This window comes from Dromiciops gliroides, chromosome 2, assembly GCF_019393635.1.
Source record: "Dromiciops gliroides isolate mDroGli1 chromosome 2, mDroGli1.pri, whole genome shotgun sequence".
NCBI classification, from domain to species: Eukaryota; Metazoa; Chordata; class Mammalia; order Microbiotheria; family Microbiotheriidae; genus Dromiciops; species Dromiciops gliroides.
This window is the reverse complement of record NC_057862.1, coordinates 60,187,493-60,200,499: the sequence shown is the minus strand read 5'-3', so window position 1 is coordinate 60,200,499 and position 13,007 is coordinate 60,187,493. Positions and strand designations below refer to the sequence as shown.

General features: G+C 48.3%; 1 protein-coding gene across 6 annotated transcripts in view; it reads right to left on the bottom strand.

Moving 5' to 3' along the window:
* Positions 1–12,152, bottom strand: part of ZMIZ1 (zinc finger MIZ-type containing 1) — a 469,106-nt gene extending 456,954 nt beyond the window's left edge. For 4 of the 6 annotated variants that reach the window (XM_043990031.1, XM_043990035.1, XM_043990034.1 and 1 more), the window contains exon 1: positions 12,032–12,048. The gene's annotated coding sequence lies outside the window, so the exon portion shown is untranslated. Of the gene's footprint in view, positions 1–12,027 lie in introns of all 6 variants that reach the window. The other 2 variants (XM_043990032.1, XM_043990041.1) reach the window with 2 other exon arrangements.
* Between the last annotated feature and the right edge of the window lie 855 nt (positions 12,153–13,007).

Sequence of the window (13,007 nt, the reverse complement as noted above, 5' to 3'; positions counted from 1 at the left end):
ATGTCCCCATTTTTACCTCACCTCCATTTCCCAAGATGCCCTTCTCCCCCTTCCAAAGAGTTATGAACACAACATAGAGTGTCAACAAGTCAACAAATATTTATTAAGAGCTTATTATATGCCAGGAACTGTGCTAAGAACTAAAGATACAAAGAAAAATGAACAGTTCCTGGTCTCCAAGAGTACACATTCTAACCAAGGAGAAAACCTGCAAAGCCCCCTGCAGATAACAGAGATAGAGTAAATGGAAGGTGGTTTTCAAGGGAAGGCATCAACAGTGTAGGGGAACTAGGGAAGGCCTCTTGCAGAATGTGGGGTTTGAATTTAGTCTTGTTTTGTTTTGTTTTGTTGTTGTTGTTGTTGTTTTGAATTTTGTCTTAAAAGAGGTCAGGGAAGGCAAGAAGTAGGGTCAAGGAAGGAAGACAGGCCAATGAAGAGCAACAGCCAGTTAAAAGGCAAGGAGCCATTTAATGGAGCATTGGGCAGTCATCCTGGAGAGACAACAAGAGACACAGTGTCACTAGATTGTTGAGTCCATAGAAGGGAACGAAATGAAGCCTGGAAAGGTTGGAAGGGCCTGGGTTGTGAAGAGTTTAAAGGCAGAAGATGTCAGACTTTTTCAATGTATTGGTTAGTTTTGCTGACTTTTTTCCCCTTGGAATCATACAAGGAAATATGGGGAAAAAGAGTTGGAAAAGTGAGGTTCTAGGCAACGCTTTCCCACTAGCAAGTTGTGTGAGACCACAGGCAGATCTGGGCCTATCTTGGCTTCCATTTCCTCACCTATACCAGGGGGATAATACTACCTACCCTTACTTCCCAGGGATGCCATGAGGACCAAGGAAAGCATCTCATAGCAATGTGAAGGTTGAGTGGATTTCCAGAGCCAGATGATTCATCACCTGTTGGCTAACCGCCTACAAAGGTGGGCTGGTCTTTGGAGAGCAGACTCAGTCTGTACCAGAATTATACTGAAAGCCTTTCTGGCTTGGCATTATCATTACAATTAAGTATCTGAAATAAAATAAAACAAGTCCTGAATTTAACTTTTAAAAAATATTTCCTCTCTTTTTGTAGCCAAATCATAAAATGTTAGAGTTGGACCTTAAAACAGATATCTCCAAGCTTATATCTAGATCCTGATACAAAGTAAAGTAGGGCAGCTAGGTGGTAAAATGGATAGAGCACCCCGCCTGAAGACAGGAAACCTGAGTTCAAATCCAGCCTCAGACACTAATGTTAGCTGGGTGACCGTGGGCAAGTCGTTTAACCTTGTTTGCCTCAATTTCCTCATCTGTAAAATAAGCTGGAGAACGAAATGGCAAACCAGTGCAGTATGTTTGCTAAGAAAACCTCAAATGGGGTCACAAAGAGATATGACTGAACAACAACAGAGTAAAGTACATTGACTCTAGAGTCTGAGGTCCTCAGTTCAAAATCTGACACAGTCACTTATTAGTTGTGTAACCCTAGACAGGTTTTTCTCCTTTCCTGATTTTAGGTTCCTCATCTGTAAAAATATATTTAAAAAAAAAAAAAGAACTATATGACCTCTAAAGTCCCTTCCAAGTCTAAATCTATGACCCAATGATGTTAAGAGTTTGCATCCATATGTAAAATTTTTGGGGGTGGAGGGGGAGGCAATTGGGGTTAAGTGACTTGCCCAGGGTCACACAGCTAGTAAGTGTCAAGTGTCTGGGGTCAGATTTGAACTCAGGTCCTCCTGACTCCAGGGCCGGTGTTCTATCCACCGCGCCACCTAGCTGCCCCCATACATAAATTTAAAGGATTTCTTGATCAACATAACTTGTACTTCAAGGGATTTTCTCCACATAACAAGAGACCCAAATATATGGGATAGCATCGAGTTTATTAGTCAATAAGTACTTGCTTAAATAAAGACCAGAATAAATACACAGGTTATAAACAGAAAAAAGGACAAAAATCAGCCTCACGGAAGTTTTGATTGGAAAAAGATTGGAGGGGCAAACCATGCATCAATCTGCTAACAAATTTAACTTCTAGAATTCTGTGTGGGAAGAATTGAGAGAGCATGGGCAAACTCACCAGTTCTGGAGAGGCTGCTTCTCCCCGGCCGCCCCCAACCCCCCAAGACCATCTTGCATCTCAATTATGAGATTTTTTTCCCCACCTTCCTGAAAATTTGCAACATAATTGACCCCTTACTGCAATTTTTAAGCCCCCCCCCATGGAGCATGTGATATCACAAAGGGATTCTGCAACTGATTCCAGTGGTCTTTGTTCTTGGAAGAGGACAAGCTTTCCACACAATCAGAAGGGATTCCAGATCTGTTACTAAAAAGGTCTCACTTTTGAGAAGTGATTTCTAGGTCATGAAGTCTCCCTGACTGAAAGTCAAGGGGGTTCATGTAATTCTTGTTTATTGCACTCGCTCCTTCAGCAGTCAAAGACAAATGGGATGAGTTTTTTGTTGTTGTCTTTAGGGTTGTGTTATCCTGGAAAGAACAGTAATGGGGGGGGGAGGTGAGACTTGGGATCTCATTCCATGAAAATAGAATCTTAGATTTAGAGCTACAAGGAATCACAGAGGCCATGAGCAACTTGTTTTCAGAGAGGTTGTACAATGTATCCAGGAGCAATGGATAAGTCTTAAGGCCAAGTCTTCCTCACTCTGAGGCCGGCTCTCTATCTACTATGCCACTACTTCTCTAGCTACTTTGGGCAAACCCTTTCCTCATTTGTAAACTCAAGGGGGTGCTGTGATATGCCCTAAGATCTCTTCCCTAGCTAATATTCTATCACCAAAAAGGGGAAGGGAAGGAGGGGGGAAGGCCCTGAAAGAACCATATTCTTGGAGAATAAATGAACCACAGCTGAGGGACAAGAAGATCTTTTTTATATTGCTTTGCCACTAAGTGGCCAAGTAGAGCTATCCTTTCCTCTTTTGTAGCACTGAGATTCTAATAAATAAAACTGAATAGTTATGAGCTGATTCTGGGAGCCCCTTAAAGACTGATAAGGCTCACCTTGTTGGGGTGGGCCAATCATTAAGTGATCCTGTCTCCTGCCTCCCAAGAACTGGTCTGGACCAAGGAGTGCTTGTCAAGTCTTTCCACAATAAATGTTTTAATCAGCCAAACAAAAGCCTCTTGGAGAAACGGGGCTACTCATGTTACAAGCCTTCTCAAAACACAAAAGGCAAGGAAACTAGGGCCTGAAGTATGGGGGGGGGGTGGAAATCACGCCTGCTGCCCTAGGTAAGGATCCTCCAATTAATGTGCTCCTGGCTCCCAATGACAGCTGGAGTTGGCCCAGACCCGCCCAGCTGGGATGCCCTACCCACTGCAGCAGAGACATATAGCTGCCCAGGCAGGAAAGGCCAGCTAGGGTAAGATCAGCACATCATTACCCCAAGGACCCAGAGTTACACACAAGAGGCTTCTTGTCTGGGCCTCTATTCTCATGCTAATTTTCAGGAATCTAGATTCCTTTTCTGCCCACACCAGGCCCAGGGCTTTCCCAGGAAGGCTATTGGTCGTTAAGAGAGAGGGTTGGGGGGGGTACCAGAGGACATCTAGGGAGATACCACTCAGGCTAAGGGAGTCCCTTTTCCCTCCCTTCCTGCTGCAGCCCACCAAACTAGGCTTTCCTCAGGGGAGAGACTCAAGGCAAAAACTCCCAGTCTCACACCTGGGTGCAGCCAGGGAGGCAAGGACATGGTAAAACAACTTTTAACTCTGAAGCTAACTGTAGATCAAATCAGGGAGCTCTTTACAACCCCAACTTTAACCCCAACATTCATTCGCTCATACACACTACCCAGCCTCCCTCCAACACACCAGTTCAATGTTCCCACTGATCTCAAAAAGGATCCTCGGCTCTGTACCAGCACAAATCTAACCTTTAACAGGTCTCTACATACTACCTAGTAATACAGGAAAAGCATCCTGAAAGTCAACCAGCAAGCTCTCTGGAAAATGGCCAAGCCATGCAGATGTGTTATTATAGCACCCCCGACCCTTTGGATTCCCATGGACCTGTATAAAAGGTCTAGATTCTGGCTGAACTCCATCCTCTCCCCCATCCCCCTAACCCAACACCTTCAAGAGCTGAATTCCCCCCCCTCCCCCCCGGCTGACTTCAATAGCTGGGGAAATGTGGGTTTTCCTACCTCTTACCCCAAGAGTCCTCTGAGTGACTACAAATATAGGCAAAGGATAAAAGGATTAGTCCACCAGACTCACCCAGGAGTAGTGAAATCTAAAAAATCTAATTATCCCAGAGACACCTTGACCTTCCCTCCGGCCCAATCACATTGCCCTTCACCAGTTATAGCTCCAATGGCCTTCTGGGATTAAAAAACTGAGTGTCATTGCTGGTTGTGTTCCCCTCCCACCCCCACCCTGGGCCCCATCATGTCCTTACAGGCTTTTCCTGCCTGTGTGACCTTGGGCCTCAGTTTTCTCATCTGTAAAATGAAAGGGTTAGGCTAGATGATGTCTGAGGTCCTCCCTAGGTCTAAAGCTATGACCTTTCTCTGCCCAACAGAGCCAGGCCATTTGTTGTTCATTTGTCACAGGTGGATGAGGGAGGGTCCTGATGGTTGGGTCCCTTAATTGCCAGCAGGATCATTACCATGGAACCAGCCAGAGGGTATTTATCATATTCATACACCAAACAAGCAGCCAGGCTGCAGTCAGAAAGCCAGAACCCTAGGGGCTGCCTGTTCTTTCTGTCATGTGGCAGGTCAGCAAATCTGTGGATATACCCCTGGGGGTGATGGCGGAGGTGCCCTCCTAGCCCAGCATCTTGCCTGCTTGTGGGGTTTGCTAGGGGAGATCAGGAGAAGAGAAAGGTCTGAGTCACTTTTTGTAGCTATAGAAACCATCTGAGCTGTGGCAACCAGCCTAGCTCTATGGACTTTCTTCTCTTCTCTGAGGGGACCAGAGGCAGGCTCCAAACACATCTGTTTCTTTCCCCACCACTTCAAGAACTCCCTTGCCACAGATCCATGCTCCCAAGGATCGAAAACCACAATTGGGAGTTTGGGAGTGCATACAACTCAGCAGACTATTAGAACCAAGAGCATGGGCAGCTGCTAGGGACCACAGCTGAGTAATACAGAAGGGCCCTGAGTCCTAGCATGAGAGAGCATGCTGTATTCCATTAAAATATGGCAGTCTCCCCAGAGACCCAGAAGAGGTACTCAGCCTGAGAGGCTCTCCCCGCCCCCCTTCCCCCTTCCTCTCCCTATATGATGTCTAGCTGAGTCTTATCTCCTCTCCAAAGCCTGTATCATAATGCTATCAACCTCCTCTGACCATAGCCACCTCTAGGGACTCTCTTCAGCTTCCTTAAGATCATCAACCCCATGGTGTAGACCTTTACATGGCATTGTCTGATTTAAGAGTTAGCAGGTCCCTAAGAGACCATTTAGTCTAACACCCCCATTTTACAGATGAGGAAACTGAGGTCTGGTGACATTAAGTTATTTATCCATGGTAACACAGCTAGTGAGAGCCAGCGTCTACATCAGGAAGCCCTAGGTTCAAGTCTTCCCTCTGACATAAACTAGGTTTGTGCTACTGAACAAAATCATTTAACCTCTCAGTTCTCTCGGTAAGACTAAGCTGTAGAGAAGGTGGTGACCTGGAGTAGTAAGAGTTCCCTTACCTGGGTCCCTATATTAACAAAATCATGGGTTCAGTCTTTATCCCAAACAGCTAGTAAATTGCAGAGCTGGAATTGAAATCCACGTCCTCTAACCTCAAATGTAGTCCTATTTTGATTATATCATATTGCTTCACCGACTGTCATGCTGTTCTGTATTATTCCATTTCTTACATATATAACACACACATATATGTATTATATGTGTACATGTGAGTATATGTGTCTATGTATGTGTATATATGTATAGGAACAGCTAGGTGGCTCAGTGGAGAGAGTGCCAGGTCTGGAATCAGGAAGACTCATCTTCCTGAGTTCAAATCTGGTCTCAGACACTTACTAGCTGTGGGTTCCTGGGCTGGTCACTTAACCCTGCTTGCCTCAGTTTCCCCATCTGTAAAATGAGCTGGAAAAGGAAATGGCAAACTACTCCAATAACTTTGCCATACCCCCTTCCCCCCATAAACCCATCAAATAATCAAAACACCAAAAGGGATCAACAAAGAGTCGGACACGACAAAAATGATTGAACAAGGACAAAAATGTCTGTACCCATGTCTATAGATAACATGCATGTATATGTCTACAAATGTGTGTATGTATGATCTCCTTCGTAAACTCCTTGAGGACTGGGATTATCTTAGACTTCTTGTGTCTCCTATGATTCTACACACTCTTTATGAGAAAGCATCCCCACCCTCTCTTCAAAAACCACAGATGAAATCATCATGCCCTATGGAAAGTTAGTGGAGCCCAGGCTAGCTAGCATCCTCAAAGTAATATCTCAAGTGCAAAGGCAGGGAACAGTAAGAAACATGTCCAGTCCCTTCTAGATGGCACCAGGGGAGTTTCCACACAACAGATCAGCAGCATAGCTATGTTTGCTCTGAGTATTGGGTGGGGGGAGGGGCAACCTTTCAACTCTAGTCTTTCCTGCCAGGAGCAGACTCGGTGTTCGATGTAGTGACTTGCAGACCCTCTAGTATCCTGCCTGGGTGTTGGGGGGGAGTGCCTTCCAGATCACTGACACATTCTTCACACCAGTGGGGACACTCCCTGGACATGTTTATCACAGCAGCCAGCTGGAAAAACCTCTTGTGCTACTGATCTGGGCTGCAGACCAATCCCACCCCCAAAGTCTGACTCCTATACTCCAAAAGGATAGCTTTTCCTATGTTAGTAAACATTGTATCATTTAATGCTTACAAAGAATCTGAGTGGTGTTAGCCCCATCTACCAGATGAGAAAAGTAACACTCACTGTGGTTAACTGACGACCACCCCAGAATGAAGAGCCAGATCCCCTGACTCCTAGTTCAAGATTCCTGCCTCAATTGTCTTCAAGTTTATCATGTCTTCCTGGAGCCTGTGGTATTTCTTTTAGTCTTGTGACACCGTAGGCATTGGTAGGTTATAGTGGGAAAAGCGATAGATTTGGAGGCAAGACAACATGGACAGTTAGTTGCTACAGTGGGTCGGTGGATAGAGTCCTGGGCCTGGAGTCAAGAAGATCTAAGTTCAAATCCTGTCTCGGGTGCTTATTAGCTTTGTGACCTTGGGCAAGTCACTTACCCCTTTGCCTCCCTTTCCTCATCTGCCAAATGAGCTGGAGAAGGAAATGGCAAACTACTCCAGTACCTTTGCTAAGAAAATCCCCAAAGAGTCAGGCGTGAATGACCACCACCACCAACAACAAGCAACCTGGGTTCAAAATGCTAGCTTCTGCATTGACTAACTTGACCATGGGCAAATCTGTCTGTCTCAGCTTTCTCCCCTGTAAAATGAGCCTAGACAAGATACCACCTCCAAGATCTGTTCCAGCCCACTAAAATCCTGATTCTTAACTCTCCTTAAAGGCCTTTTTTGTTTGTTTTTAAAAGGCTTTAGCCTTTAGGAAAGTTGTCTCTCCTCTGGCTCAACAGTAAACCCCCTGAGGGCAGAGCCCAGGACATTTAATTTCCCCTAGAGTACCAAGCTCTGGATCCTGTACACATTAGACCAGTGATGCTAAAATTGGACTCACTGCTCAGTCGGGTGGTCTTTTCCCTTTCCCCTAAGCTGAGAAGGGCAGAAGATTCCCAGTAGCTTCCCTGGGAGACAAAGGGTAGTCAGGAACAGTGCCTGCACGGAAGGAAGCCAGCCCATCTTGCCAAGAGGTCAAACCTATTAGGCAAGGCCACAGCATCATGGTGGTAATTAGCACACACAGGTTCTGTTGTGGCTTTGCAACCTTGAGAACCTCATAAAGATGGGGTGGGGGTGGGGGCGGGGAGCAGATAGAAGGAAGGGGGAGGGCCTTCACAAAAATAAAAAAAGTTATGAATGGAAACATAGATGACACACTCCCACTCTGAGAGGCTCATCTTTGTCATTCTCAAAAGGGTTGTTTTTTCTGAAAGGAGTTTCCTGTGATAAACTTATCAAGTTGCTCAAGGCACCAACATCTTACTAAGCTGCTAAATGGAGCCATGTCCAGTGTCAGTCATGCCATCGAGGCCTAAGGATTTACAATGTCATAGTAATCTCATGCAAGATAGGAGGGGGGAATAATGTGTCTCAAATTTCCATTCTTCTACTATGGGGGGGGGGATTGAAGTTTTCAGTTCTTCTCAACTGTGAATCGTGTTGGTTTTCTTCCCCCTGTTATTATCCTAAATGAGTAAAGGATCCATGGGTCACCAGCAATCTCCCCAGCCCAGTGTTTCTTTCCTGGGTTAGGCAGGGGAAGGAGATGAAACTGGGGATCATGGCTGTGTTTGGTTTAAAAAGTAAAATGAATTCTGGTTTTGTCACCCTGCGGAACCCTTTCAGTTATGCTGATCCAATAAAACCATAAGTTCCATTTTTTTTAAATGTTACAAATTACCTCTTCTGGTTTGAGGGGTTTCCCCTAAATATGAGTGAAATTGCTATGCCCAATTATTCTTCTCCTCCAATGAGGTGTGTACCAACCACTTCAAAATCCCATCCATTGTAAAATGTTTAGGCAGAGAAAAAAAAGAAAGAAAATTTCTCCCAACACTGACCCCAACTGAATTGCGGGAATCATAACTTTGAGATTTGCTCTTAAACAACTTTCTACAGCCTTGTGACTCCCAGAGCTGAATGCTACACTCCTGGGGGGTGGGGGGGGGAGAGCAAAAATTACTGAGAGGCAAACCCTATCTCCAAATGCCTTCCACCAACCTCAAAGTCACACGTGCTTCATTGCAGACCTTGCTTTCAATGTGTCTTTTGTTTGATGCTGGTGTTTCAACATCCTCAAGTTAAAGAGAAAAAGGTCAGCGCAAGTCTTCTGGCATTCATAAACCTGAATCAGGGCTCGCTATGGGGAGATTGATGGCACAGTAAATTTCTCTCAATCAGGCCCCAGGACCCGGGTGGGGTGGGGTAGGGGGAGCCAAGGGGAATCCTACCCTCCGTATCAGTTAAATAAATGCCTGGTCTCCTCCCTAACTTTCTCCACTATTAGTATTGTTAGGGCAAGTTCTGAACTTTCCAAGGGCGAACAAATGCCAAAGAGTAAAAGTTACAATTCTGCGACCAGTAAAACAAACTAATTACTCCTCCCTGCTCCAGCCCCACTTGAGCTATACCTTAAAACACACATATACACACACCTTTTTTTTTTTTTAAATAAACTCTGAGAGCAACCCTGGACTGCCTTCCTGCCCAGGGTGACTCTCCACACCCATGGAGGAGAAGGAGGAAGAGACGGCATCATTTAACCCTGCAGTTTTACAAGGCCAGGTTCCCATATTGCAGCCAGGAGAGAAACTGTTGCTCAAGAAAATCCCTTAAAAAGCCCTTGGCACTGAAAGGCAGGCAGCTCAACGAAACTCCTGGAGTCAGGCGCCAGGCCATTGCCTTAATGGGCTGCTGCCCTTTTAAATTTTATAAGGCACCAGCCCTTCTGATGCACACGGGGGGGGGGGGGTACTGGTGGTCTCTAAAATGCCTTTCTTATCTGAAAAGGAGAGGGACCCCTCAAACTCCTCTGGGTCATTCATTCTGGCCCAGTCTCTCCCCTCACCCCATCCCCACCCCTTTCCAACTCGCTCTCAAGGAACCTTTGAGACAACATTTGTTTAGGTTGCCAACTTAAATCTTCCTCCCTCTCGTCAGTGCATTGAGAAAGCAGTCAGAGGAAAGGAGAGACAGGGGAGGGGGAAGGAGGAGGAGGAGGAGGGGGGAGGAGAGGGAGGAGGGGGAAGAAGAGGAGGAGGAGGGAAGAAGGGAGGGAGGAGAGAGGGAAGGAGGGAGGGGACAGCCTGTACCCAGACCTGCTCCGGCAAAACCCACTTTTCGGGCACTCCAAGACACCGAAACGTTGGCCGATCCTTGCCTGGGGGACACTCACCTGCCCACTGGGACACCAGGAGAAGTTGGTCCCAGACCCAGAGATGGGAGTCCCGAGCCCTGCCCAGGCTCTCCCCTCCACTCCCCGCCCTCAATTCCTTCTCTGGGCTCGGCTGGACGGAACTCTGCGGCCACCCCTCGGACTACCGCTCCTCTAGCTTAGGGACACCCTCGGCCTCCAAGGCGCATCCTCCGGGAGGAGTCCTTGCCATCCACTTGGGGAGCGCTCGGGTGGGGGGAGGGTGAGGTGCGGGGCGCAAGGGGAAAGTTTGAAGATCCCAGCGCGCTGTGCACAACTCTTAACTTGCCGGGCCCCCCGAGTTCGCTAGTTCTCCGTCTCTCCCCAAGGAAGGGGGAGCCGGGGTGCCGAAGAGGAGCTTTCTGGGCCCCATTCACACACTCCTTTCTCCAGTTGTTTACATTCTTGGAGTGTCTTTTAAACCTAGGGTCTGAGGCTCTAGCTCCTTTAGGCTGCTACAGCTCAGCCTCCCGTGAAAACGGTTCCCTCCTCTCCCGCCCCCCCCACCCCGCCTTCACAATGCCACCATCTACCCCCCTCTCACTGCACACCCCCTCCCTACACACACACACACACACACACACACACACACACACACACACACTCCTTGATCCCGCTTCTGCCGCTGTTTCTATGTGGTTTTATTTTCCCTCCATCATAGCCCCCCCTTTTACCCCTCCCCTGGCTTCCTGGACAGATGTACACCGGAGAGGGGGAGAGCGCGCTGGCTTAGCCTGCTTTTCTCCAGCTGGGGAGGGGAGGGGGAAGGCGGAGAAAGAGAAATCCCACTTTCCAGTGTTCCCCCTCCAGCCCCAGACACAAGGAACATGAAACAACCTTCCCAAAGACCGCCCCCCCCAGTACCCCCCCTCGTGCCCAGCCCCTCCAATCTCTGCCACCCACCCTCCACTCCACCAGGGACAGCAAAAGACACAGAGAAAGGAACTGAGGGCGACAGATCACTTTAGCTTCTGGACATATACACGTAGAGAAAATGCTCCTTCCGAAGCGGCAAGGCTTTTCGGCCGGCTGGGGCAGCCCGGCAGGCAGACGGCGGCGTCCCCCGGTCGAGGTTTAAACCTCCTTTTGTTTTTAAGGAGTTCCCGGCTACCGGCCACGGCGCGCGCGCACACACACACACACACACACACACACACACACACACACACACACACTCACTCACTCACACACACTCACACACTCACACACACACACACACACACACACACCTTCAGCATTGCAACATTGTGTCTTCCCGGCTGACCCTTCCACAAGCCACAAACACACTAAGTAATAACAACAATTAACACCCTCACAAACACACAGACACACAGACACACAGACACACAGACACACAGACACACACACAAACTTAACGCCCACCGGAAAGAAGGCTTAAGGCGATATCCCCCACATTCTCCAGCCCCGGAGTAATGCCTACGCTCCCCTTGGCCCCTCCACACCACATACAGAGAGCGCGGATAGCCACGCTGGGAGAAAGGCATGGTTTCTTTACACACAGATAGATATACAGACACACATAAATCGTAACCAGGAACCCCGGATCTCTTCCGCTCCCCGCTCCCTGGAGTCTGAACACCAAGGCTGGTTCCCTTTAGCTTCCAGCACTAACTGACCCTCCTAGCCACTTCTATCCCCAGCCCTTTAAGCAAGGAGGGGGAAAAACAACATACACATACGCATACATACACACACAACAATCCCTCAAACCTCCACACGTTTCCAGCCCTAAGTCTTTGCAAGAGAGAAGAAAAAGCAAACGCACGATCCCACGAAAACAATCACAATTACGGGGACTAGCACGAGTCTGCCTAATCCACGATTCCGCGCTGCTTCTAAGGGAGGTGGGGGGGCCGGCTCCGGGAGTGGGGGGCCCTCATCCATTGTGTCCGCCCCCGGTTCCCCTCCCGCCGGCTCGGACTCCGGCTCCAGCCCCAGACCCAGCCCCAGCCCCAAGAAGAAGGACGATAAACTTACCCACCGCTTAGCGAGGAGCCGGGGCCGCACGCAGCAGCAGCAGCAGCGGCAGCGGCGGCAGCGGCAGCAGCGGCAGCAGCAGCGGCGGCGGCGGCAGCGGCAGCAGCAGCAAGAGAAACCAGGAAAGGAAGAAGGACACACGGGCAAAATCCTTTTCGCTCTCTCTCGCTCTCTTTTTCTCCTTTCCTTTTCTCCCCCAATGGATTTTGGGGAGGGGGAGGGCGGGGGAGATCTGTGCGGTTGGTGGTGGAGAAGGGGGAGGGAGAGCGGGAGGAAAAAAAAATGGGGGGAGAGAAATCAGAATTACGACTGGATTCGAGCTTTATTTCTCTGCTCTCTCGCTCTCTCCTTTGCTCTCTCGCTCTCGCTCCCCCCCCCCCTTTTTTAATGTCCACAGACAGTGAAAAGGAACTCGGCGTTAGTGGGTGAGTAAGTGAATCAACTAGCCTGAAGCAGAGCAAGTTGAAGTGTCAAATTACATTGGCTATTCTATTTCCAAAGGGCCCCGCTCACTGCCGGCTGCCGGCAAAGCTGTCCTAGATTTCTATCTGAAAGGGAGCGCGTCTCCTCCTCCTCTTCCTCCTCCTCCTCATCTCAGCCAGGGATGCCACTTTTCCTCTTCCCTCCCTCTTTTCCTTTTTCTCCCCCCCTTAAGAGAAACACACACACACACACACACACACACACGCTCACCCCAATGCACACACATACACACCTCTTCTCCCCCAAGCCACCCGGACCTGCTTTTTCTTTTACTCTGCAAGTTTAGGGGGAGAGGAAGAGAAAAATCGTGCAAATTGGAGAGGAAGATAAATAGAGAAAGACTTAAAAAAAAAGCGGAAGACACACACAACACCCTCCCCTCTCCACAACTCTCCCCCCACCCCCGTACAAATACGCAGCACCCGGACTACTAGCGGTTCCCCTCCCCTTTGGGGGCTCTCTCAGTGTGTGTACACATATCCATATAGATTACTGTA